Below are 26669 nucleotides of genomic sequence, written 5' to 3'. Positions count from 1 at the left end.
GGACCCTCCTGTCCCCCACCTCCTGCACCGAGTCCAGAGCACAGCCCAGGACGGAGCTGGACTTCTTGATGACTCTGTCCAGCCTCTTCCTCTCCCTCTCTGTGATGCTGCTGCTCCAGCAGGCCACACCATACAGGAGGGCCGATGCCACCACAGAGTCGTAGAAGGTCTTCAGGAGTGGCCCTGTCACTCCAAAAGACCTGAGTCTCCTCAGGAGGTAGAGCCGACTCTGGCTCTTCCTGTACAGTGCGTCTGTGTTATGAGTCCAATCCAGTTTGTGGTTCAGATGAACACCCAGGTACTTGTATGAGTCCACTCTCTCAATGTCCCGTCCCTGGATGTTCAGTGGTGAGGGGGCAGTGGGGTGGCGTGTGTGGAAATCCACCACCATCTCCTTGGTCTTCCCCGCGTTGATGAGGAGGTGGTTCCGCTGACACCAGTCCACAAAGTCCTGCGCCAGTCCTCTGTACTCCGCGTCATCGTCGTCCGTGATGAGTCCGATGATGGCAGAGTCGTCAGAGAACTTCTGCAGGACACAGCTGTCCGTGTCATGTCTGAAGTCTGCAGTGTAAAGGGTGAAGAGAAAGGGCGCGAGGACAGTGCCCTGGGGCGCCCCCACACTGCAGGTCCGAGTGTCAGACACACAGTTCCGGGCTCTCACAAACTGGGGTCGGTCTGTGAGGTAGTCCAGGATCCACTCTGCCAGGTCATACTCCACACCAGCCGTCTCCAGCTTGTCCCTCAGGAGCAGCGGCTGGATGGTGTTGACGGCGCTGGAAAGATCGAAGTACAGAATCCTCACAGAGCTGCCAGGCTTTTCCAGGTGAGAGAGAGAGCGGTGCAGCAGGGAGATGACGGCGTCCTCCACTCCGATGCCAGACCGATATGCAAACTGCAGCGGGTCCATGGCTGAGCTCACGGTGGAGCGGAGGTGGTCCAGGACTAGCCGCTCCAGTGTCTTCATCAGGTGGGACGTGAGAGCCACTGGCCTGAAGCTGTTGAGGTCTTTGGGGCGAGGTGTCTTAGGCACAGGTACCAGACAGGAGGTCTTCCAGACCTGTGGTACCACCTTCAGGCTCATGTTGAAGACATGCTCCATAACTCCACACAGTTCATCTGCGCAGGACTTAAGGAGCCTGGGGCTGATGCCATCAGGTCCTGCGGCCTTCCTCACTTTAATCCTCTTCAGCTCACTCCTCACCTGTGCTGCTGTGACACTCAGTGGTTGGCAGGGGACCGTGTGCTGGGGGGATGGGTGAGTCCAGGCGAAGTGGGGAGCTGATGGTCCGGGGCAGATAAGCGAAGAGGAACAGATGCAGGGCATTGTCCAGCTGTGGAAGAGGGAGCATGCAGCTGTGCAGAGGGAGGGGCGGGTGACCGATCAAACCTCAAGAAGTGAGCATTTAAATCATTCACCCACTGTAGATCCCCCTCTGTCTGGGCAGGGGGGATTTTGAAGCCCGAGATGGTTTTCAGGCTCCTCCACACTCCCTGAATGTTCTTTTGCTGCAGCTGCTCCTCCATCCTCCTCTTGTAGCCGGCCTCAGCCTGCCTGATCTTCCTCCTCAGCTCCTTCTGCACAGTCCTCAGCTCCTCCTTGTTCCCTGACCTGAAGGCTCTCTTCTCCTTCAGCAGAGCCTTCAGTTCACGGTTAATCCATGGCTTGTTGTTTGGAAAACACCGCACCGTCCGGGAGGGAACAATGTTCTCAAAACAGAAGTTGATGTAGTCCGTGATGCACTCTGTGATGGTGTTGATGTCCTCCCCATGTGGGTCATAAAGCTCAGTCCAGACAGTGGTGCTGAAGCAGTCCCTCAGAGCCTCCTCGCTCTCAGCAGACCACATCCTCACCTCACGGGACACCACAGGCTGCCTGCGCACGATGGGTTCATACACAGGCCTCAGATGTACAAGGTTGTGGTCCGAGCTGCCCAGGGGAGGGAGGGGGGAAGAAGAATAAGCCTCCTTGGTGTTGGCAAAAAACAAGTCCAATGTTCTATTCTCTCTGGTGGGGCAGGTAACATACTGGGTGTATGTTGGTAGAACAGAAGAGGGAGAAGCGTGGTTAAAGTCACCAGAGATGAGGAAGAGAGCCTGTGGATGCTGTGTTTGCAGCCTACAAGTGCAGGAGAGCAGTGCTTCACAAGCATCTTCAGCATTGGCAGACAGGGCCACATAGACTGCGATCAAAATCACATGTGAGAACTCCCGGGGCAGATAATATGGCCTCATGCCAATAGCCAATAGTTCAATATCCTTGTTACATAGCTGCTCCCTCACTGTGCAGTGTTCGGGTTTGGACCAGCTCGTGTTCACATACACCGCCAGGCCTCCACCTCTTTTCTTCCCGCATTCTCTCGTTCTGTCCGCCCGCAGCAGATGAAAATTGTCCAAACCTACTATAGAGTCTGGCATTTCTGCTGTTAACCAGGTCTCTGTGAAAATCAAGACGCTGCTGTCCCTATAAATCCTCTGGGACCGCATGAGGCTCGCTATTTCCGTCATTTTATTTTGAAGGGACCTCACGTTACCCATGACTACGGCGGGAACAGACTTCCTGTTTGTCCCTCTCTTCTCTCGGAGTTTACGTCCAGCCCGTCTGCCTCGTTGCGTTTTCCTTAGGATGTCCGCCGGGATAACGTGACGATCTCCGGGTGAGACGACTGTTCTCCGCAGTTTCATGAGTTCCTCCTTTGTGTAAACGCGGTACGGCGCCGGCCAGGGGGCGGGGCCGGAGCCGGGGGACTCAGAGCCAAGGCACATAGCAACGACACGACGAAAACACTCAATCCAGCCGAATAAAGTCAAAACAAGTTAATTTAAAGCGATTCCAGTGCGTGTCCCGATCGTTCGTGAAGTTCCTCTTTCATATAAACGTGTACATAAACGTGTACCGACGACACGCCGTACTTTAGCGCGGCCGGAGGGCGCGGGGGGGCTGGTGGGCTCGCTCGGAGCTAGCTCACGTCACAACACAACGAACGCAACGAAAAACGCTCAAATCCAGCCGAAAAAAGTCAAAAACAGTTGAATTAAAAAACTATTCCAGCGCGTGTCCCTATCGTACAGTAAAATAGAAAAAAATATACTAACTATATTTACAAAATATAGGAGATAAAGCACAATAAGTGTGAGAAAGAAGAGAGAGCGTTTACACCGGGCTGCCAGCTGTACCAGCGCCTTATGACGTATAATGTGAATGTGAATGGCTGTCTGTAATGTCTATGTCTATGCCACTGTCCAGGGTGTATCCTGCCTAAGGCCCGAAGTCACTGGGATAGGCTCTAGTCACCCGCGACCCCGAAAGGGAACAAGCGGTAGAAAATGGATGGATGTCCAGCCCAACACCAGTCTCCCCATCAACCTAAAACATGCCAATACCAATATGGAGTGGGGTCCCAAACTGTATGGACACAAATAATTATTATAATTTGTTCATTTGGTTCTGACTCGGGCAGCAAACATGTAATTTATATTGCTTTTTGAATTGTCTCATCAAATCATAAAGGCTTATGTCCATCCAAATCGTCCCACAATTGCACACACAGCCAGCACAGAGACACTGGAGACAAGTTGGAACAGCCAGGGATCAGATCACAATATAGACATACAAGAAGAACGGAAAAATAAAATTCTGAGATTTGTAGGCAGCAACAATGAATAGTTTCATTTCAATATTTTCTCTAAAAAAGTCAAACTACATTTGAAGTATGATTTTATCTTGCTGTATATGTGACAATATCATAGATTTTTCATTCAGAAAGTTTGATTTAATCATTCTGGACGTGTGAAAGAACAGAATTGAGAAGGTTCTTGCTTGCCAACAATCGGGAGAAATCTTAACATTTGGACGTTTCATCTCACAATACACTAAAATTTGATATTGTGACACCCTTGCCAACAACACTGTGCAATAGCCTGAGCTGGGATCAGAACTCCAACCTTTGGATTAGTGCGCACAAACTCTCTCACTGAGCCCCAGCCGCCTTTAGTATTCCTTGGCCTACAAATCTACACACTTCTACACGTCATGCAAAAATGTGTTGTTGATTAGCAGACAGTGATTTCATTTTGGCCACAATGCTTTCCCTGCTCGGGTGCATCTTAATCTAATTTGCGCTGAGGTCTGGTGATTTACATGTCTGAGGCTGTTGGCCATAAAAATCTGATTAGCGACGCGCAGGAAGTACCTCTTTCCGGGGTGTTCTCCGCCTAACTGCTCGCTATCCGGAATGGTATTTACGTTATTCCATGCATTTATCTCATACCCAACGGGCTGGAAAATGTAAGGAAATATAAAATACAGTCAGGGCTAACACAATGTATTCTAAAAAGAGAGCTTTTAACTCATGACCTTCTGTATAGATCGCATGTGGATTGAAAAGATGGTACATGGACACAAATATGGATGTATTTGCAATCTGATGTCTAAACAAAGTACTTTTAATCATTATTGGCGAGTCAGAAGTAGAGGGCGATACACCTTCTACATATTAATTGCGAAATTGTTCATTTTATTAATTCATACAGCAAAGGACAAATAAAAAACAACATTCACTACTAGGGATGTCACAATATAATATTTTATTTTTACAGTTATTATGCAAGAAACATCACAATATAACAATTATTCACAATTATTGACAAAACAAAAGTGAAGTCCTTGATTTTCTCGCTCTGATACATTACTGTTCCAATGCAAAACTAGAATAATGAGTGTATTGTAAGAAAAGTTATTTCAAAATATTATTGAAAATAGGAAGATTGTTTTATATAACCTATAACTGGATTAAACCAGAGGTGCCAAATATACGGCCCGTGGGCTGAATCCGGCCCACCAGACGTTTTCATCCGGCCTGCAAAACGATTCAAATTTATATTAATTCATTTCTGCTCAATATACAGTGTTTTTACTGCTTTGAATGCAATCAGAATACTCTAACCATATACAAATATAGGAAGCTCATAGGCTTCCGGTTAAATCCTTTCTCCAGTGCGGTCAGGAATGTGTTTATGGGCAAGTCACTCCATGTAAGACACAAAAATTAAAAATTAAAATTAAATATCCATCAAGTATTACAAATGATGTTTAGATTAGTCGGACATTTTTGTTCATGAATTATAATACTATACTTGTGCTTATACCACATCATAGCATCAGACTAATGAGCAGTAATGAGTTTATCAAAATGAAAGTCCTGGTAAATGTCTAATTAGTGGCAGAATTAGGTTATCCACAACAAGACATTAATAAGGGACAGAGAAAAACTAATTAAAATAGAATCAACCACTTACGCATATGCAAATTAGCAGCTTGTTAATAGTTAATAAGTGTACCCTAAATTAAAGTGTTACCCTTCATCCTGCGTCCGGGCACAACACGTATCCTTTAGTATTAAAAACACAGCGTATTTCCAACTTAATATCTGCCCTTCCACTACATACTAGCCATCGGGGCCAAGAGGCATCTGTCACCTTCAATATCCCGGCTCCTCGTGGACCTGCAGGGGGCGCCGGGTCAGAGGTGAGGTCTGCGGTGCAGGCAGTGGACGGTAAAGGCTCGCGGCTCCACTCCGGCAGACACAGCCTCCTGTAACATTAATTGAAGCCGTGCTGGTTTCCAAGAAGTGACCCCAGCAACAGGAAGCATCTTCTGAAATATTTAACGGCGCTACTTAAACATGAACTTTGATCTTATTTTTAGAGATTTACCAATGTTCCCAAGTTAATGTTCGACTGAGAAATGAGGACAAAGAGAGCGAGAGAAAGAAAAAGTTGAGTTTAACTTGATTTCATGGTTAGTAATGTGGTCAAATCTGAAGGTAAATGTTGCGCTTTTTTTTATATTTGAAAAGAGTTGTTTGTAACTGGATTTGAAGTGGTTTTATGCATCCTGCTGTTTAACATGGAGTTTGCGTTAGTGGTCCCAATGGGAAATAAAAGTGGTCTCAAAAGAGACTTTCAGATTACTTGACTTGACAGCAACTTCTAAGTGTATTTGAAGAAGCTAAGAAATATGTATTGCTTCCCAAAGTCATTTTTTGTGCCTTCTCATACGTTCATTTGGAGAAGAAAAGTGTCATCTAATATCAAACCAATGCACTGTAAATTGTACAAAATTTGACAACCGAAAGATAAACTAAACTAGAGTTTGAGTGAGGCGCACAAAAAAGAAGAAAACAAGCAAAGAGAGCTGATTAATGAGATCTTCAGATGGTAATTTGTAATAACTACACCTTGATTAGCCTTTTTAAAGCATGAACTTAAGGACTTAAATGATAATGAATACCGTAAATAGTTTGTTAAAAATGATTCAGCCTTAGTAACTGCTTAATTAAGGAGTTAAGGTTTGAATTGATTTATTTATTTAAAGGGACAGTGCAACTTAATGAGCATACAATGTAAATACATTGTATACAATGTAAATACATTATATGAATGTAAATTGTATTTCTATTGTATTTCTATTTATATAAACTACATATAACAAACACAGCACACATGCTCAATACAAATTAGAGCATTAGAGTTCCTGGTTCATCTTGAACCAATGTTTTGTCCTAAAATAATGATCTGATTTTGTTTAAAATTACGAATATTAAAGTATTTACACATGTTTTTTTAAAAGAAAAAGTTGTACCTAAAGTCACACCAAGATACTGAATTAATATGCAATCTGAATCTCCTCTCCTTTTAAAAATATGTTTACACTTGGCCGGTGTTTTGAAAATAAAATTTAAACAGTTTCTTTTTAGAATTCAACAGTAGACAGGTTAAGATATTAATAAATAAATAATTTGCTCATCAGGAATTAAATCTGGGTTCATGCTTTATTAAGGCTATTAAAAGTGTAGTTATTTTAAGGTGTTACCTCGTTTTCCATCAAGATTATTTTCAATCAGTTGAAATTTCATCCAGATTCAGCCAATGTGACCCTTTGTCCTCTGTCATTTAATATAGTTTAAAATGAATCAATGAACTTGTTTCAACCCTAAAAAGGAATAAAATGAAAGAACGTACCAACCAAAATAAAAAACAAATTAAAAAAAGAAGCGTGGGAACTCAACAATTTAATTAATTCCACTCCAACAATTAAAACGCTTATTTCTTATTTATTTTGAGTAGCTTTAGGAGCAAAACCCACTCAACGCTGTACAAGACGGTCCATCTCCCCAGTGCAATCAAAGCAGCTAGATAAAGACGTTCTCATTCTCTCATCTTTGTAAAGCGCCTCAGGACAAACACGGCTAATGAGAAAAACAATAGGATGGCTAACAAAACACAATGCAAGGCTCGGAACCCATTGCGTAATTTTCAGTACGCCAGCTTTAACGATGCACTTGACTAATTGGCTATTTTCTCCTGCAAAGCCTCAGGGTTAGCATTTAGCACAAAGTTTTAGCAATTCTGTTTGCCGGAGTTGGACATGTTCATTGGAAAAGTGTAATTTAAATTTACTGCAAACTCATCCACAGCCCTGTTTAATTTAACCACAAAACTATAAGAAATCAATGTAGTCCCGTTTTGTGCGTGTTAAAATAAAGTTGTATGTGTATTCTTTAAGGGAGTATGCTGGCGCGAATATTATTGTGCTTCAATTTCAATTCAATTTTTTTTGTAACGCCTAAAATCTCTCTCAGTAGTTACTTCGAGGGGCAACAGTGAATGTCCCAGCATCCCGTGTCTTTAGACAAATGTCCCAAGCTTCCCTGTCCTTAGACCCTCCTTCTCGGCCGGGAAAAACTACCAAACCTCTTATGGAAAAAGCAGAAACCTGGAGGAGTTCCACAGTGAAGGAGAGATCCGACTCCCTCAGACGGACAGGCTGACGTGAGATAGTCAGCGGAGCTGGAGCCACTCAGGAGGAGAACCAGTTCTTCCAGGCAGATTAAGAACCGTCCATCTGGAGTAGGTTGACCGTTTCTCCAGGCAGTTGAGGAGCATCTGGATCCACCGGTCAGCACTGGGCCAAAGTGGGATTTGCTAGTGAAATTATTTTGCTTTGCTGTAGAATGAAAGCCGTTTGCTGATGCACAAACATATATGGACCAAACTAGCTTTGTGAAATTAAAACAAGACTACAATTAAAGACACAAAACATTTTTATTAGATTATTGCTCTTTGTGTTTTAAAATAGAGCAAAAACCACTCAGTGGAACAAGCTAAAATGGTTTCATCTCAGTTTCCAAGCTGTGGGAGCAGCATAACTGAAAGCTCGCTTTGCCAAATCAGTCCACACCTGAGGGACAAAGAAATGATAAATTTAACGGTAACGCAGGGCTTAGTGGCTTTCAGCCTTTCTGCAGGAGAAAACTGTCAACAACAACATTATTTTGGTAACTTAGATTCTATTTTGTTAATGACGCTAAGAGATAAATAGTGTGTTGTGACGTGTTTTGATGGTTCAAACTAAATTAGTAAAACATATTTATTTATACTTTTTCTGTAATACAAAATCTAAAATAATGGGTTGATATGGGTACATTCCATATTGTTGCTTTAACAATGCTTTTGAATAATTTGCCATTTTCTTTTGGCATGCCTGGAAGAAAAGAGCAGTGTAGCATCTGTTTGCCAGGAGAAACTGGTGCATTGGAGGCATTTTGAGATTTCTGCCCAGCTGTGGTCCTAAATGCTTGGCTAAATCAGGGATGGGACCAAAGTGGAATTGGATCAAAAGTATTGCTCTGCCGCATCAGTTTTATGAATTATTAATTTTGATGTTGCCGGATTTGTTTTCTGACTTTTGCTGCGGCACTACTTTAGCGACACAAGTTTGAAAAGTTCTCTTTGGGGAATTAGAGGCTCTTTTGTGTTTAAAAATGCAGTGAGCATGGAAACGAACGGGTAATACAGAAATGCTATTGCAGGGATAATAGTGGAACCAAGAGCCATAAAAATGACCCATACTGTTTTATCCACGGGGAAGCTGTCATGTGTGTTTAGCTGTTGTCTGTCTGTGTTCCTAGATGTCCAGAGTCCAGATGACTACAACTTGTCAGTTCCTATTGTTTAGTTATTTATGTATGTGTTTATTTTTTAATTTTATAAGGTGTATTGAACCCCTAAATAATCAGAATGAGACTTGTGAAAGTGAATGAACTTTGAAAATACAGAGGAGCACTTCTGGATTCCGACCAGATGATGTCAAGAGGTGGAGGCTATTGACTAAATATAATCAAAAAGGGGTCCGCACTTGACTTTTATTTGTGAAAACTCATTTTACTCCAAACTTAGAAGCAATCTGAGGAATAGGATTATCACATGTTGCCTTTTTTGTATGAGAACCACAAGGAGAAGTAACTACATGGGACATACAATAGACATTTAAAATTGGCCTATACAACCTGATATAAACAATTCAAGTGGCTTCCGGAAGAAAAAAGCATCTGTTATTATCTCGGCTGAGAATATTGGCTTTTCAGAATATCAGGTCTTTTGTCCTACCTCAGTCCTCCACTCAAGGATCCTTAGCTTGGGCCAGGCTCTTGGTCAGAAGTTCCTAGCTGGAATACCTGCTGACGATTGATAATTTGCTTCCGAAATAAGCCCACTCAGCCACAAGGAGAACATGCAAACCCCAAACAGAAAGTCCACACATAGCTGGTGATCCAAGCTAATCTCTCTACCACCTTCACATCAGTTGTTGTTTTCATTTTTATACTCTAATTCGCATGTTTAACTAATGCCATTGGTTGCGTGTCTTTGCAATAGCTCATACTGCCTATTGTGAACGATTGCTTGTTTGTCAACTTGTAATGAGAAAATAATTCCCCTCCTTAAAATCTAATGATTCCGCTGAAGCTGCAAGCGCTGTTAATGTAAACTCTTTCAATGACTGAAGAGTTGCGTTATATTGCCACTCTGAATTAGAAAATGAATTGTGTTGCCATACAACTTGGTGACCGAATATTGACATTTTATATAATTGTAATTATGATAATAGGATTAAACAACGGTGTGACGTTCAGTGAATTCTACAGTCAATGGATGATCTTTTGCGCTTATATCTCATGGCGAAGTCCATGATGAAATGAGGGAGAAAGATTGAATTGAATTGCATAGTGACTCCCACAAAGACAAACAGTAGTCGTAATAGTTGGAAGAAAAGAGCTTGCTTTTGTTGAGCTTGAGAGATGGATGAGGTGCCTTGGAAAGTACTGCCTGAAAAGAAATGTGGCTACCTTTCTATGCCAATGATTTATTTGATCACTTATCATCCACATTCATACTTAAGTAGACAAAGAGATATCAAGGGCAGTAAAAGTTTATTTATTTAGTCAATTAACCGCTCAATGATGTCTTGGTCGACCAAAGTTTTGCCCTCACAATAGCAGAAAGGAGAAAGCATGCAGCGAGTTATTTGGGAGTGAATTGTGGGATAATCTTCTTTTGTGGATATTTGGAATTGCGTAATCTCCTGTAATCTCTTCTAAAGTCTTGTCAATGCACTTTGGGTACAGAGACATGGTTAAATTACAGATATACTTAACAAGTTTGAGAACTTTTGCCAGTGTCACTCCATACTCCACCACAGAGTCTTTAGTTGACTACGATTTTGTTTAGGACTTTAGGATTGTCGACTACAAACCTTGACCAAACACTCAATAACATTATGCACACATCGGATTCTAACCACCGACCTTTTGGTTAGAAGTCGAACACTTCCACTAAGCCACTGCCGCCTTAGAATTGTAGATTTGACACACTAATTGACATAAAGTCTTCACTGTTCTACTTGAACTTCATTAACGCTGTAACTAGTATTAGCAATTGGCTATTTACAATTCCAATTCCAAAACTATTCTTCATTTTTGCATTTTCGCCTCCGACACCACACCCCGCGCTCCCCAGCCACGTCTCGTATTCACCCGGCGCTCATTCCTCAAAGATCCGCTCGGGCTGCCGCGTCGTGATGGATAGTTTCCCCTCTCAAAACAAGCACGGTGATTGGTTACCGATGCTGGTACAGAGAGCTTGCCCAATGTGCTGTTATTACACTGAGAAATTGATCAGAAAGCCTAACATAAGGAACCCGGCTGGACATTTAATGAATAATTTAAAACAAGCATGATGACACTGCAGAATTCTACACTCCGCTTTGGCGCAAATGTGCAGAGAAATCCAATACGGTGGGCGGCTTTGGTAAAGGGAGGAGGGGACGGCGTTGTTACGATCGTGATGATGGCTTCTGCGGTGGATGTTGTTTAATCTGTCAATTCGGGAACACGGTACTTACTGAGTTTGGCAGACTTGGGTAATGGTGGAATAAAGGCTGAATAGAAATGGAAATGAAGTTGCTGAGCTGTGTTACAGTTACATATGGAGCTATATATTTGGCAAGTAAGGCTAGTTGTCACGCTGTGCAATGTTATGATTGGTCTCTAAACAAGGAAGCTATTACCTGACAGCAAGATGTTATTTTCTGCTATGCTGGCCACGTTTAGCTCTTCGAGTGTTGCATTTTTGAGTTGAGTATCAATCTATGACGGATCAAAAGGCAAAAAGTTCAGAATACGTCAAGCTGATTTGGCGAAGCGTCACAACAAAGGAACGGCAATCAAACGTTTGCCGAATCCAGTGGAGATAAAAGAGCAGACATCTTCACAAATGCACAGAACGCTTCCATTTGCATACAACATTTTACTTTTTAAAAAATTCTATATGTAAATTTAAACATATAGTATTTCTTCTAAACTAGTAGTGGCTCGAGCCTTAACGCAGCAGCTTGTGAGGTTCAAGTCCGATTGTCGTGGCAAAATTTAATCATACTCATTTGTTAGCAACAAACGACTATTCTAATATAGAGACTAGAACTGCTGCTATTGTGTTGTCTATTAGTACGGGAAGGGATCCATCAATCAATCAATCAATCAATCAATCAATCAATCATTTTTTAATCTATGAACTCCGAAACATGCCATGTCCTGAGGGAAGAGGTTTCGTGGGGATGTGTAAAATCAGTGTTTTTAATGACCAACCAATTTTGTTTTGTGAATATACTCCATGAAGATGAACTCTTTAACATTATTTCGTATTCACTGGCCTTTTGTGATCTTAAGTTTACCACTAATAGATTAATTTGATTAGTAGAAAACATATACGTTGTTAATTGCAGCACTAATCGGATGTGCCCCAAAAAAGTCAAAAAATGACTTCAGCAGTTGTTACAAACGTGTTTCCAAGGTCCACAATAAACTTGGTCAAACGTTTCAAACAGCTGACAATTTTTCATGAACCTTTTCCCTTCCATGACTTGCATCTCTCACGCTCTTCACTCTCTTCTCTCTTCACTCTTCACTCTCTGACACTCGGATGTTTTCCTCCCGTCATTAAACGGTTATTTCTCTTCCTGTGACCGGACGGACACCAAAGGAATGTCCGCCTCTGCTGTTCCGTGCGCTTCCCAAAATATCACCACCACCATCACTTACATACTGTCTGCCCTTTACCATCAAGTGCATTGTGCCCAGACTGCCGAGAAAAGGAGATTTATCTGTAGTTGTTTGGCAGCTTTTTGGCACGCAACGCTGCTTTTTAATCATGGTTTGTGTCTCGGTCCAAGGCAACAAAAATCAAATATGACAACGCCAAAACAAAAGAGATGAAATTAAACTTTGGAAACTTGTAATTGTTAAAGTTTATGGATGAATACAATGTTACAAAAGAGGTGATTTTTTGTATTATATGTTGCAAATGGTTTGATGGGTCTAGCGTTTTATACAGACTTTTTTGTTCAGTGCAAGTCACTTTAGATGCTGAGGGAAATTGTAGTGTAAAGGGTGTTAGTTGACAAATAATAAACAAATAATGAAAAAATGTATTATTGTATTGTAGTATTTTTGCCCTCATACGTGTGACATTATGGCTAAATAATCTTCCAGGAGCGATCGCAAAGTCAGTTTAAGTTTTCTAAAATGTGCCAAAAAGAATGACATGATGTTTTGACCAAAATTTACTGTAACAGGGGTTGAGTGGTTTCCTCTCTGCGAGAAGTTCATGGGTTCAATTCCTGGACCAGATTGAGTATTTCTGTAGAATGTGCATGTTAAGCCCATATTTGTTGTCTCCCCATAACAAAAAAACATACTTAAACTTACAACAAAGTCGGCTGTAGGACTATTTCGAAGTCAGTCAAATTCTGAATGTCTGTGGCAATTCCCTGATTGTATAAAAGTCAAATTAAAAGCATAAACCAGGGGTGTCCAAACTTTTTTCACCAAGGGCCGCATTTTGACACTTAAACGGGGTAGAGGGCCACAAACAACTTGAAAATGTCAAATTTGTTGAATGACAAAGTGAATTCATTAGAAATTTTGCATTTGACGTAATTGCGATGAGCCTCCACACCTCTAATTAGATATAGAACATTAATATTAGGTTTGCATAACATCAATATGCCTGAATTTTCCCAATTTCACTGTAAAAAGTACTACTTTTTGTTGTTTGGGCCAACATAGCAGGAAGCTGGAGGGCCATAAAAAATTGGTCTGAGGGCCGCATTTGGCCCCCGGGCCCTAGTTTGGACATGCCTGGCATAAACAAACAAGTTGAACACCTTTGGTAAAACATGCTCAATAAACTCTTTGTAGCAAGTTGCATTGAATTGAAATTGACTTTTATTTGATCAAATTAGCTGCTTTTTCTCACTGCTTTCTCTCATAACAGAACTCTGTAGCTTTGATTGAACCGGTTAGCCCAATGCTACGCTAATTGACTGCATGAAGATAAGACGTACGCTAATGGCGGATAATGCTTAAAATGATCAGCTCTAGGGGAAAGAACAGGGCTTAACCGAAACAAGCCAAGTGGTTTCAAATTCTGGATCTATTTTTAAGAAAGTGGAAGGAAGTCGTGACGTAAGCTAATTCCTCGGGGATAGCGCTAACTGATGAGATTACTGCTAATGTTGTTGCCAAAACGTCATTTGATTACAGATAGGGGGCAACGTTTGGGGTTGAAAGTGAATATGGAAAGATTGGATAAACAAGACAAACGGTGGACTTTGTGGATGTTCTCAGATAATAGATAAAAATGTTACTGAGGAAGTGGAAAGTTTTTATGTAAACACTGATGGCTTAAGTTGTGCTTGATGTCTTGGTGATGTACTTGTTCGACTTGACAATAATTATTACAGACAATTATGCAAGATAATTGATTTCCTTTTGACTTTTCCTAATTTGTGACTGATGTAATCAACTTCAAAAAAGTGTTGTGTGGTCTATTTAGTCATTTTTATAATGATATTTAAATTTTGGTCCGGAGTACTGCACTACACTTTATGTACATAAAAGTAAATAAAAGATGTTGTGTTTGACTCAGCAAACTGTATACTTGTGACATTTTTCCAGCATGTTATTTCTCTTATTTCTATGTCTATTCAAGCTTGGCATTAGGGATTGAAAAAATGTCATGAAACTCCACGATTTGTTTGCCTGTTTTGCATTAGGCCGAAAAGTTTAACTCACCTGTAGCCCATCTGGAAGAACCACAACCACCTTACTACTACCGTTTGTTTTTTTTTCTCTCAAAGTTATCAATAAAGTAAAGTTTGCCCTAGTCTTACATTATATTACATTACCCACATTGCAGCTCCATAGCACACTTTTGTATAAACACACTGCATATGATTCAAACTATGGGCACCTGCAGTGAAGCCACATAATCTCAGTTACTGCAGTGAACGCTCCAGTGAACAGCTCAGGTTTGCAGTGCAATGCTCCCTCAGGCATGCTACCTTTTAAAAGTTTTATGTTCAGATTCAACCTCTAGTTGTAGAATCAACCTGGCTGCACACTGCATAACATCAACTGTGACTAATACAGAGCGACACTTTCTGTACTTGTCGAGTCCGGCAAAGAAAGAATTAGCACTTTGAACTAGTTGCTGTAAAAGTTGTAACATTTCTGCTGGAGGCTTCCCCACCTGCTTGTCTCCATCGATATGTTATCGCTTGTTTATACAGTATGGCATCCAACTTATCAATCTTGCTTTAATGAAATTACTGGTTGCTTTATTGAAAGTAAATATATATATATGTATGTTTATATATACTTGGCCCTGTGGCGTTACCTGTTTCTGTCTCTATGGATATAGGTAAGTTTAATGCCATATTGTGTCGGACTTTGTGCCTGAAAAGTGACATAATGCACCTCTCACAATAATTATTAAAAAACATCTCAACTTACATTTCACATTTCATTGTTAAAAAGGCTATGAAGGGCTTCCCAGTGGTTGAGGGATTAAGACGGCAGCACATATGCCAGACTGTGCAGCCGACCATATTGTCGTCCTCCCTTGTCTCTCATCCCCATTTCTCTGTCCTGTCTAATAAAGCCTACTGGCCAAAAACATCCTTAAAAAAGGCTCTGAAGACATAGATGGTCCAGGAGTACTTTAAGCAACAGAATGATCATTGTTTTTAAGTTGTAATTTCCCCCAAACAGCACATGAAAAGGAGCATAAGGAGAGCAAGGAAGTACAATCAGCAAACAACTGGAGACTTGAACTCATATTTCATGCTCTTTAGCTCTACCCAGTGAGTCACATAACATTGTTGATTTGTTTTGTAATTTCTCTCTATATAATCCGTGTTATCCAGAATACTTGACTATTCTAAACTTTTGCTAAATCAAACAGGTAGTGTAATTCAATACCTATCAAAAAGTTATTACAATCCATATCGTCTCCATCCCAGTTTGGATATATTTCCAAGGAATCTTTTAATTTCCTCACGGCATACTCACGTTTTGGACTCCAGCTCCCCTCACCCGTCTTTTAACTTTTACACGCTTATTACAATCATAAACGCTTTTCATATAAGGACTGAATATTGGGCCGTTACTCCCTGCTAGCCCCGTGCACCTCCTCATATCGTCTCTCAGTTTATGTCTCCTGAAGGGAACACTCAATGAAGACTTATTGCCTCTGCTGTTTCACCTCATGTATTAGCTTTATGGGACTTATTTTACGCTTTTGGGTCGTGACTTTTATTAGCGTCTCTGTACTTCTAGAACTTGATGACGTTTGCTCAGTGTCTTGTGTCAGAAGTGATTTTTGAAAGTAATTTGTTACTTACGTGCATACATTTGGACACCATAGTATTAATAGAATGTATATTAATGTGTAAATAGTTACTGATTTTAATTGATTTGGTGAATCAGGCTGAAAATAATAGTTTTAGTATAGTATTTCCTTTATGGTTGAGATCCATCCTGGGGAACGCAAATTGAACTCTGATATAAGCAAATCTAGTTAAGATTTATTGACTTCCTACTAGACATTACAACTTTATAACATCACAAAGTGTAACGTTGAGATGGTTACGGTCTGAACATGCAGATGGTAAATCGTCTAACAAGAATGCTGATAATTCATAAGTTGCGAGATTTATCATACTTAAATTTAAAGGCGGTATGGACGATTTTTCAGCGATTTGAGAACGTGTGGACTGATACAACACACACGTGCGTTTGTTTATTAGCGCAACGGAGCGCATCGCATCGCTCGTCTCCTGTAGATTCCACTTCTGCGTCAGCTCGAACTGTCTTTCTCCGTCTTCATTTTGCCCCGTACACTGAGGGAACTATATTATGATAGATCCATGCGCTTAGGCACGCGGAAACGTGGGCACGAACCGCACGCGGCTGCAGGTGAGCGGTAGGTGCGTTTTATGATTGATACGTGGCAGGACAAATGATTTATCCACGCCACGAGGAAATATGATAAAAAAATTTGCTGAAAACAATCGTCCATACCACCTTTAAATCACAATTTGAAGGGTCAGCAAATCACAAAAAAACAACAAACAAACAGCAAAATAATATGTTCTGAAATGTGTCACATAATTACTATACTATTGCAATGGTTGTCATAAAAAAATAATTTTAAAAAAATCATATAGGTTGTTCCAAATATTGCTTTTACTTTGAATTGTATTGTCATTTGGATCATGGTTTTGTCTGACAGTTATGATCGTTATTTTATATTTCTAACATGTTAAATCCCCATATGATCTAAGAAATAAGTCAGCTGATTGGATTGTCCGCTTGAAAACTGTGGCACTGAATTTAATAGCATTTATACAGAATTGCAAACTTTTCCATCTCAGAACTACACGTGACTGAGAACTACTCAACTCTGGTGAATTCTTGTTTACTTTTCCCTCACAAATCTTCCACCTTCAGACCGCGTTAGCCAACCCAGCCCGCAGAGTTATGTAACTTTTATGTTCTCTTGTGCTCAGACTTGTCCGTTGTAACACTGAGGCGGAAGTCCGAGCCTGAAGCTGTTTATTTTTGCGTTCGGGTTCTGCAGGCCTTTTCCTCATGGGTGTATGATTTCATGTCTAGCGATTTTCATGACTCAGATGTTTTGCATTGAAAGTGGAATAAAGAGTTTTTCTGTTGTGTAAAAGTTGGCGCGGAGCTTTGGGAATCCACCCTTGGTTCCAGCTGAGGAGTTGGCACGCGCAGACCGATTGGTGAGGAGTGATGACGGCAACAGCAGCTGGAGGAGTGCTAACATATTGGGGATTGTGTGTACGCATTGTGGCATATGTTGTGGCATACCATTTTTTAGGATACATAAACCTGTCAGATGGTCTGCAGTGAAGCATATTTTGTAGGTTATGGCTTTTGTTTTAAACTTTAAACCTCTAAAAACAGAAGTGTAACTCTTTCTGCAATTATAGTTCCTCACCCAGCTAAAATAAAACTACTTTTATATACAGTAAATAGCACAATTGTCCTGTAGAAAAGGTCAATAGAAGGAGCAAAAAAAGAAAAATCTGGTGAGAGCTTTGTTATCTGACTTTATTGTGTTATTGCTTTGCCTACAATATTTTACTGTGTGGTATTAACCTTGTGTATCACCATGGAGACAAGCGGGTTAAGTTATGGGTCAGATTCGAGGAGAGGCAAACATGCTCACAGTAAGAATGCATGTTGATTGTTGAAGTGTCTTTGTTTCTGTATAAAATATATGAAATTTGATAAATGCATTATATATAAGGCAAAAGCATCCTATGGAACATCCCAGACAAAGCAATAACATCTCCATGGGGATAGTAAGCAAGTTGTGTACCCTCGACTGGAAAAGTATCACTGTATTGCATGAGGACAGAGAAACAACTGTCGAGTATAATCGTCAAGGCATCTCATGTTTTATAACGTCAAATAATGTATCTACTGAAAGTCTTCAAAAATGTTAATCTGTGAGGCGTTTCATCAGAATTTGTGTTGGTGCTACTGGCAGCAGAGGGAATTACCATGGGGAAATAAGCAAAAAATAGCATGCCTCGACATGCTAATGTAAGCACGCAGTTGTAATGAACATGATTTGACGGCGTAAATGCTCAGAAACAGTCAGGCGTGTCAGCTCAAATACAGCTCTAAGACCTTTGGATCACTACCTATGATGTCACAAACACGGTTGCATTGCAAGCGTTTCTGGGGGCCCCAAGCCAAACTTAAAAGCTACCCATAAACATACGCATTCTCTCACTTTTCTGTCTGACATTCCCATCCCACTCAATTTTAGAACTTTGCACTTGGGCCTCAAAACTCCTACCATGGACGCAATAAACAGATATCTTTGGGGCATAAAACGGCCGGCACAAAGAAATGGATGACACAAAACTCACCAACAATCAAGGACTGGACTGACATCGTAGACAAATGGACAAACTGACATTCACACTTAATTTGGAAATGGACAAATCTGACAGACTTTGGACTAAGTGGGACTTTTATGTTAAATTAAATGTTCCTTGATTTTGTTTCTATGGATGTTTAGTTGATGTCTACTTGTGTTCTTATTTTGATGTTCTCTCTCTGGTCGTGTTGTGTTCTGTAGTGGTCTGTGTTCTGTTCATTCTTTAAAAATGATAATAATTCTACTGTCATACAAACATATTAAAACAGACTTTTTGATGGAAGTTGAAATGTATTTAAAAAAAAGTAAAAGAGTCCAGATTACTCTGATTGAAACGTTCTATGATTCACTGTAATAAGCTTATAGTAGCCTAAGGACTGTTCTCTGAGGGGCCCCTAATGGTCAGGGCCCCCAAGCTGTTGCCTGTCCTGCCTGTTTGGTAGCTACACCTCTGCACAAACCAAGTGTTTTCTGAGGAGATAAAATAAAAGGATTTCATGGATGAAGCTAAATACAACTTTGGATATGTTTTGTATGAGGGAAACATTTTTAAAACATAAGCTAAAAACTAAAAAAAAACAAGTCAATGTTGCATAGTATGTGTGTCCTTTTAAGAATCGGCTTTATCATCTAACGTATTGTATAATGCGGTGACCTTAACTCACTGTTTTAATCCTTTGTTCTCTGTTGAACAAGATGGATAATCCTCTGCCATCAGAAATGCCAAATGGACCTTTACACATGCCATTCGAAAAACCATCCGCACATAATATGTACTGTTTGTATTCGATCACTTCCTTTATGGTTTATTTAAGGCACCGTTGCAGTGACGAGAGGAAGGAGTTGTTGGGTTAAACTCCATTTACATGCGTAGGACGGGTCTGAACCAGCTCCAGCTCTGACACTGTCGTCGTGACAACAACACCCACTGCATCTTCAACCATCAGTCACTCCATCAACCGGCTGTGGACCACCTCTCGATAATGTCAATAGGTTCTATTCTGGATTCTGACCTAATTCAGTCAAGGTTACAGAGATTTATAATTGGTTGTATTCTGGTTCTGACTGCTGCATTTAGTGTCCTTGGGCCAAACACCACACCCACCTCACCTAAGTATGAATGTAGTGTGTAAGTGAGTGAAAAGTGGTGTTTGCTTGGGCCAGATTGATATGTGTGGCACTATGTGTAGAGTTTTACACATTTATCCATCTGGAAAGTCTCGCCGAAAGCTGTTGGGGAAAAGGGAACGTCATGGCAGATATTGAAGCTGATTGGTCGAAGCATCACAACAGCAGAACAAGCCAAGCAATCAAACTTGTTTAATCCAGTAGAGTAAAGCACAGACATTGTCCCCATCCTCAAATGCACATAAGCTTCTATGTACATTAGGGCTGTAACCAACAATTATTTTGGCATTAGAAAAATCTCTTTATTTCTTGAGATTAATCGATTAGTTGTTTGGATTGAACAGTGATTACGAGAAAAAATGTTTAATTAAAAACACACATTTTTCACATTTATGTAATTTGGAGTAAATTGCTGCTCTGTCTGTTATAAAACCTTTTCCATCATCACATGCTTTTGAGTCTATGTATAGTACAGAAAACAATTATTTGATTACTAAATTAGTTGACGATTATGGCCAGGTCTGAGAAGCCGTCTGCACAGGTTGGGAGCGATATAAACAGAAATTGTGCTATTTGGGGATTTATTTGATGTCAAAACTTGTCTGGGGCTTGACAACTTGAGTCGGTACAGTCTGGTAGAAATCGTGATGTTATTTTAGTTGGTTCTTTTTAGTATGACCAGCAAAAACTGCTCAGGAAGGTAAAGCCATACCTTGTCAAGGCAGCACAACACAAAATAGTACCAGTAAACATAGCTCTCTCAAGAAAAAACATAAACATTTCTGGGTTTCCACAATTTTCTCTAACTTTACAAGATTCCAATTTAAGGTCTTTTATAAATTGACCCTGGAGCATGTCATTCCTGTCACTTGGACGTGTAGTAGACGTTCTACTTTAGCATAACTACAAAACAGACAATATAACGCCCACCTCTGAACGACATTTTCAGGTCCCAGTTGAAAATTTAAATGTTATTCTTTGAGTAAAGAGCCATTTTGAAGAGATCTCTGCATTTGCCTCTCAGTTTTCAATAAACGCTTACACTCAAGTGGCGTTCACCTATGTGACCTTGTACTTAGTCTATCTCAAGAACCAAAGATACATGGCAACGCAAAACACTCTGCATTTACCTCATATAATCCTCTCTCCGGCCTGAACACTGTTGATAATGGAATTTCACATAATTTCAGCTTTTAAAACAAATGATGCAGGAACTCTCCAAAGCTCATTGACCTTTATGAAATAATTTATTTGTTTTACTGTGAGGTTTTATTGTCCAAACAACAACTTAGTGGGAAATAGCAACTGGCGCCGATTTTTCTGCCCGTCCATGTGGTGTGAAATAATGGACAAAGATGAATTTATTTGAGAATGGTGGTCAGATACCCTCAAATAAGCAAAAGTATCAAGACAAGTTTTCAATATAATAGATATTTTTGTTATGTCTAGGGATGCTCAGTATATAATGGGGAAATAACATATCTGTTATGAATGAAATGATAATTGTGTGAAGCTTGAGTAGACTTTTGAGGTTTTGAGGCTGAACAAGCACACATCAATCAGAACGACTTGGTATTTGTTGTTTGGGCTTTTAATTATGACACACTTCTGTAAATTATAGCGATAATTGTACAATCACGAGTCACGGCTAGAATCTGATCAATGAAAACCGCACCGTGTCGGCATATTTTCACAGATACACTCAACTTCTTACGGCACGTCTGCGTTTGAACTGAAGGATGGTATTTACATAGTAGTTTGGATAAGAGAGTGGTGCCATTAGAAAGATGGATGTGTGAGGAGAGAATGGGCATTAATCAGAAGGGCAAAAGCTGCTGTGAAAAACGAGGGACGTCTCTTCATCGGTTCTTCGTCAGTGTGTTTCATGCCAGTGCTATCGCTACAATGGTTTGTACAGTATTTTTTTTTGACGTGTGTTGACGCCTATAGGTGTTAATATATGTGGAGTAGAATATAAATGTGTTAGCCCGGCTTTCTCATTGTAAACCAGTTGTAGAAACGAGACGTGTATCTTATTTAAGAAGACAATTTGATGACTTCCGAATCCAGTTGTGAAAAAAAGGACATAAATAATGTTCAAGTCTTATGGTTTATAATAATACTGTGACTTTTACAGTGCCTATACTTTGTTTATCGTGACTATTTTATGGATTCTTATCCGTTATAGCCATTAAATAGAACTGAATTTATTATTTAGTTGTAAAGAAAGGTAAAAAATTAAAAAATAGATTTAAGATTTGATTTTGGTCGTAGTAAAACGGGTGGGATTTAGTAGGATTTGGTAGGTTTTCACCTTTTTGAACTCAAAAATGAAAATAAATATTACATTTTATTTTCGGAGACATTGGCTTGCTTGAAATACATAAAAATAAATAAATACATACAAAATAAACCATTAACTAAGCAATGGAATACACAATGAACGAATTGAATAAATGCATGAATAATTAAATAAATAATTACATGAATGACCAATATGTCACTTAAGAATGGGATTGTATTTATTTGTGTTTATTTGGCAAAACTTTATTGTGTAGGGTAATATCAAGCAAGGGCATAATACACTTTTCTGAATGCACTGTTGTGCTTCCCTGACGGGCGTGGCTCAATGTTCTTTTCTTCCTCAATTCCATGTATTTACACATGCTAACCCTATAGGCTATTATTATCAGCTCTCCAGCAGCAGCTGTCCTGTCGTACCTACTTTGTCATACTCCTTTTCTCCTTTGCATCGTAAGTCTCCCTGTGGATTTCTGAGGTTATCACGCTAATGTTTATCTGTGCCGTTTGAATCATGGCTGAGTACACCAAAGCGTTGTGTTGGCGCACGCTGATGGCTGGTGCGGAGAGACGGTGGCGTTGTTATTCTGCATGAACGGCCATGGTTCAAAGGGAACGAGGAGGAGGGAGAGGTTATGCGCTTGTCCTGGATCAAAGATTGTCTGTGCGACGAGAGAAAGGCATTCAACACAAATGACCCGCATGGAAATTCAGATTTGACTTGTCCACAAAGCAAAAAAATAAAATAATAATACTACAATCGTGGAAAACATATTCAGTTGTAGTCGTCTGGACAATAGAAAACTCCTGGATGAATCGACTTGTTTCTAATCATGATAAAAAAAAGAAAACAACGACAGTATTTCTCTGGTGGTGGTTAAGAGTGTTGCACATGTTGTGGTGTTGTGGGTTCGAGCCCAGCCGTCAACTTTGCAGAATGTCTACACTCCCTCGCTCCCCCTTTCATGCTACAAATGCCTTATTAAATAAACCCTTTGAGGCCAGAAAATAATCTTAGTTAAATTGAAAAGAGTAGGCTATTAATTTAGCTATTTTGTGTGTTTCTGTTAATGATACTGAATGATACATTTGGTAACACCAATAACGAGGTTAAACTGTTTTTAACTGTTTAAAAAAAAAAAAAAAAATGTACCGGTATCTAATTTGTAATCTACTTAATGTACAAATCAATATCAACAAGTTAACCAACAAAATAAAGTATAGGAGTAATTTTCACATTTTAACTACCGGTACATTCTTCTTCTTTTTTGTTGTTGTCCAGTGCAGAAGTAATAGTAGACAATGACACACAAACACTTTTAAAACACATCTTTCAACTTAACACTTTAGTCTTATTGAAATCTTATTTGCAAAGACAAAGTGGTCCATTTCAAGGCACTTTCTGTGGACACTAAAAGAAAAACATCTGACATCTGAATATATTTATTTATCCGAGATAACGTCCTAGCCGGAGTGGGCCGTGACATTGAAGTAACACTATCAATATAGAGCCTGATAAAAGAAACGGCGCTCCAGGCTGCTTTGGATCTGTTGTGATTGATTAATGAGCGGAAGAGAAAAGCAGCTGCCCCAATAAGAAAAAGAGGACATATAGTTATAAATAAGTGGGATTTAAAACAGAAGAGATATAAAAGAGACTTATGATGTTTGAGTTCACATCTTGCCATTTGTCAAGTTAAATATTGATGAACAATTTTAATAGTCTTAATAAAACAATACAAACAAGTCATTGTAATCCTCATTTGTCCAGGAGTCATGCAGAAAAAGTTGTGACTCCCATCCTGAAGTCATTTTCAATCCAAAAGTACTGGTCTATGACTTATACGCTGCAAAATTGACTATGTTGAGCCTTTAACTATATTATAATATTCCCTCACAAAAGATTCATAGAGTAAGTGACAATTTTGGAAGAAAAAAATTACAATTTCTTCTTTAAAGCGTAAAAGGTTTGGTTCCATGACATTTCTTCAGTTGCAGCTCCATGTTTTTAAAGTCCATTCACCTCCACTAGTTAATGCACATGTTAAGATTATTCGGTTAATCCATAGTCATGATTATTCAGGTCACAATACACTGTAATCGTAAGTATTTTTGTATGTAGAAATTGTATTGTAGAAAAGTTCAGTTTCGTAAAGTCTGTGTCACAAACCTGAGAAACGGTAACATGTTAGACCACGAGAATGAAAGACAATTCAAGATTTAACTGTTGTTTTGTCAACAATCTCAATAATTGTGAATAATCGTTAGATCGTGATGTGTTTTCTCACAATAATTGTAACACTGAAAGTTCATATCGGGACAAAACTAACCTCCACCCAACTCATACTGACCTCCTTCAGTGAGTGCTCAAATTGCTTTAACCACAGACCTAACTAACACCAATGCTTACAGTTATTGTTTGTAGCCTCAGTTTAGTTACTTCACTTATCTTATACACACTACACTCGTTCCTAGGCCTAAGACATGACTGGTTGGTTCGTCAGATCGCTAAATCATACCTACAATTTTACCAAGGTCTACCAGTCCAGGATGTTAATTCCGTAAAATACAGACAGAGCAAACAGACTATGGCAAATTTACCTCAAATTAACCATCAATATGACTCGTTTCCTATCAACAGCATACACACAAGTATTTCTGCCATTTAAGATGATGTGACATGGATTTCTGAGCAGACAGAATCTAAAAACCAATTGCTTAGACAGGTCAGAATAATGGGAAGTACCAAATAAATCATTTAAACACAGCTCTCATGCACTATTACTGTAACTGTGGCCGTCTGGTTTCCCAATTACAGCGTTTGGCTCACAGTATCAATGACTCTTGTTAGAAAGAGATTCCAAGTCCCTGTCAAAACACTCTCGTCTGGAGTTTCCTCGCCTTCTCATCTCGGTCATGGTTCAGTCAAACTTCAACAAAAGTATTACGACGAGTGACGGCTTCCTCGAAATACTTTTAAACAAAATACATTAACACAATATGACTGATGCGATAGTGCAACCAAGTATATCTTTTGCACAGTAACTCCTACCTTACATTTACTGTTCTTAACGTTTACATACTTATACTTTACTGTCATATAGCTAAGGTGGGTAACGTGTCTTGCTCAAGGACACAGAGACGTTTTATGCTTGCATCTGGGTCGTCAACCTTCGTCAATTCGCTACCGTGAGTCCAACCGCTACCCAACCAAAAGCAAAGAAGAAGTGTGGGGAAAAAATGTCTGGCCCAAGAGCACAATGTCAGTACGTGCAGTTGTTGTCGCCGGAATTAAATTTTGGATCAAACCGCCGACCTTCAAACTCTGCGAAGAAGAGGAAATCATATCTTCAAAATTCCAAATAAACATCCAACTATATATATTTTTTCATAGGTTTGTGCCATTAATTGAATTTGAATCTTTTTGAGATTAAATAAGGTTTTGACGGATCCACCAGTCGATCCAGTGAATCCAGTAAAACCAGTTCAGAGTTCAGATCTGTATTTTTCTCGAGTTTTAAATCGCAATAAAAATGTGATATGTTGTGAAACTGTCTTTATTTTCAATGTGCATGAACCTTGATATTAAAAGCCACATTTATTTATTTTTCATAACAATCCCAGCCCCAATTGGAACCAACTTTTCTTTCAAACTCTCATTATTCTTTGCATGATTCCACTTAAAATGACCTTCTGTCCCTCCCTCAAACAAAGACATGTCTCGCCTTGGTTGTTTCCCATTGCTTCTTCCTGTGTCCCCAGTCTTCTTCCACCTCTACCCCGCCAAGAGACGCTTGGAAACAGGCGAGTCACGGCGCGGCACACACCAATTTAAATTTTAATTGGTTAGATTTATCTTGGCCCTGCAGTGTGACGGGTTGATAACTACTGCTGATAGCGCGGAGAGGCTGTTTCTGTTTCCGAAGGCAGGCCAGACCTCAACCGTATCTGGCCCCGAGTGCGAGAGCCGGAAGGATTTAGAGCGACCTAAACCAAACAAAGCCCCCCATGTCAGCGGGACGATAGAAGAGCTTAAAGGCGCGGTTGGTCCTAAAAGCTTGGCAAATTGGCCCGTTTCAGACCGATTGAACACTAAATCAGCCGCTCGATGAAGAAGGTGCCAAGTCACCGGTTAGAAAAGTGGTTCGTTAGGTTTACTAATGGTCAATCACACTGAGTTACTAATCGGTGATTCCATTATAGGTCGGCGAGTGCAACATTCAATACGCTTTGAGATTAATAGCAATTTAATTGTAATTGTAATTGGATTGTTCACTAATTAAATCGCAAAAGCGGTAATTATTAAGGTATTTTATCCTCGGCAAATAGCTAAACCAGATAACCACAATGGCTTTCTTAAAAAAAAAACTGCTAACCTTGTGGTTTGGATCTCTATAAACATGTTCTGAAATGCATAAAATCCTTGTATTAGTTTATCAATTCATATTTCAGTTTGCTCTCAAACGTTAATGTGACTGAATATTACCATCTTGAATCAGATAATTGAATAAGTACTTGAATTATGCATATTATTGAGGATGTTTTGGCCTAATAGAAGATTTGATAATAGAATAAGCATCAAATGT

At 39.9% G+C, this 26669-nt stretch overlaps 1 protein-coding gene across 2 annotated transcripts in view; it reads left to right on the top strand.

The window, feature by feature from the left end:
- vav2 (vav 2 guanine nucleotide exchange factor) overlaps positions 1-26669 on the top strand; it is a 357645-nt gene that overhangs the window by 30990 nt on the left and 299986 nt on the right. The gene's annotated exons all lie outside the window — the stretch shown is intronic.

Source organism: Eucyclogobius newberryi, unplaced genomic scaffold (genome assembly GCF_026437365.1).
Source record: "Eucyclogobius newberryi isolate DKJ021-1_F unplaced genomic scaffold, fEucNew1.0.hap1 SCAF_2, whole genome shotgun sequence".
In the NCBI taxonomy this organism is placed as follows: Eukaryota; Metazoa; Chordata; class Actinopteri; order Gobiiformes; family Gobiidae; genus Eucyclogobius; species Eucyclogobius newberryi.
The sequence above is the reverse complement of the archived record's forward strand: the minus strand, read 5'-3'. Positions and strand labels throughout refer to the sequence as shown.